Here is a 2,324-nt window from a genome sequence, read left to right as displayed (position 1 = left end):
AACTCAGGTCCTCAGGCTGGCTTAAAGCAAGTGCTTCACTGAGTGGGCCATCCACCCAGCACACAAATGTTTCTCTTCAAGCTACCCTTGCAGTTAGTGTACCCATCCCTCATAGTCCAAACTCAGCTCTAGACACCCTGTGTACATCAGTAAACAAAAATGGACATGGATTTCCTATTCATTGGAGCGTATATTCAAGGAGGAATAAGCAAGCAAAAATAGTAAGCATGGAAAATAAGAATTATAGGAAGCAGCAAAGGAGAGAAAAGGTTGGCATTCAAGCAGACTTTGAAGGGGGTGAAGAGCTAAGGGATGAATGTGTGGAAGAAACTGGAAGTCAAGAAAGTCTACGAATTGCCCTCAGTGCAACCATGTCAGAGAAAAGCGGAGACCCCACGTTCTGGAGTGTGGAGAGAGGTGAGGCCTCTACATGAGAGAGAAAACTGTCTTCAGTGAAAGAAAAGTTGTTTCGTTCCTGTTACTACTTCTCAAATCTCACGCAATAAAAACAAAACAACCAAAAAATAGAACTACCTTAGGAGAATAGAGAATGCTAGGATGGGGCTTCCATACTGGTATTCTGGAAAACTTGGATAGCTAGCTTCTAAAGAGGGGCTGGTTCCAATCCTCACAATGCTTCTACATTTCTTTGCCAAGGTTAGCATCACACAAATAGCAAAACCAGAAAATGATGGGGGAAGTTGGAAAAGACCAAACAAACAAACACACCCCCCCACACACACACCAATGTGAAAATCCCTAACCCAAGGCTAGCAAGTCTAAGTTCAAAGGACTTTAGAAGAACCAGTGGTTGTGGCTAAATGTGACTTGCCTCTGGATGGCAAGGATAGTTCAACTGTCACAAAGCATCAATGTGCTGTGTGAGATTTACAGAATGAAGGAAAATGCTCCTCTCTCAGCAGAAGCAGAAAACATGTTTACCAATATCAACACTCTTGTGTGGCAGACTTATTGAGTGTTTAAGTATGGAAGGGATGTACTTCAACATAACAAAGGCTGACCTGGGAATTGAACTCAGGATCACTGGAAAAGTGGCCAGTGCTCTTAATCTCTGAGCCATCTCTCCAGCCCAAGACTGTGAATTTCAAAATCATTACAACTAGGCTCCAGTCTCTATTCATCAAAATAGCAACTATATAATCAATACACCCTTGCCAATAAGAAGTGTTTGTTTATTCTTGTACTGTAAAAATCCCTGCTTTAGAATTTGATAGACACTTGGAAAGCCTTTCTGCAGCTTGCTGGCTGTGGAAGTGATTTCCCCGCAGAGAGCCATCAAGGGGCTGGAAGGAGTAGTTATTGGGGGAGAAGTTAGATGAATATGGTAGGTGAGGCAAACTTTCTCCATGTCCATGTGAGAAATTGCTTTTATAAGCTCAGATCTACTGCTGCATTGGGGCTCAGGCACTGCCTCAGATTCTCAGAATCCCTCTCTCGAGCCTTGGACAGCAGCAGCTTTCTCAGTCTCCCTTGACGTCTCGGGATGAAGCATGGCCTTCCTAGAGTGTGATGTGGAATTATTAGTCCATGCCATCATCACAGAAGGCCGCCTGGAATAATTTATACCATTTGCACTCTCCAGTGGGGGGCCTCCCCAGCTCTCTCCCAGGATCTGGGCTCCCAGCCCTGTCTGTTGGGTCACCTGAGCTTGCCAGCCTCCATCTCTAGTGACAGATAATCACAACCCAGCACTAGGGTCGGGGAGTGTTGTCTGGTCTTGCCCCGCCCCAACCCGCCCCACCTCACCCCTCCACCTGTGTCCCTGAATCTCACTCTCTTCTACCCTCTTCCCTTCTGATCACACTCTTCTGTATTTGGGAAAATGAGTATACCACCCCAAGCTGAATGGAAAGCTTGAAGCACGGACATCTGGTTTATCATTGGAGATAAACTGTTAGGAATCATTTGCTCATTTGCATAAAGTAAGTAACTAAATATCTTTCCTCAAATGCATGCACCATTGTAATTCATTTACCCACTCATTCCTCATTGATGGCACATCCAGTTACCATTTTCTTTTGCCCATCCTCATACTGGCATGTGGCTGATTAAGGACTATTTTATTGCCAGACTGCTTTGACTTGCCAGCCACCCAAGTAATGACACAAAGATCTTTTATTAATTATAAAAGCTTGGCCTCAGCTGGCTTCTTCTAGCTTGTATAACTTAAAGCAACTGGTTTATACTAATCTATGATCTGCCACGTGGTTATTTTTCTTCAGTACCAGCACCTGTTTCTTCCTCCATTTCCGACACAGCTTCACACAGTATACAAAAAGATTATCCCAACACTGTTTGGTTCC

The sequence above is a fragment of the Mus caroli genome, chromosome 13 (assembly GCF_900094665.2).
Source record: "Mus caroli chromosome 13, CAROLI_EIJ_v1.1, whole genome shotgun sequence".
Taxonomy (NCBI): Eukaryota; Metazoa; Chordata; class Mammalia; order Rodentia; family Muridae; genus Mus; species Mus caroli.
The sequence above is the reverse complement of the archived record's forward strand: the minus strand, read 5'-3'. Positions refer to the sequence as shown.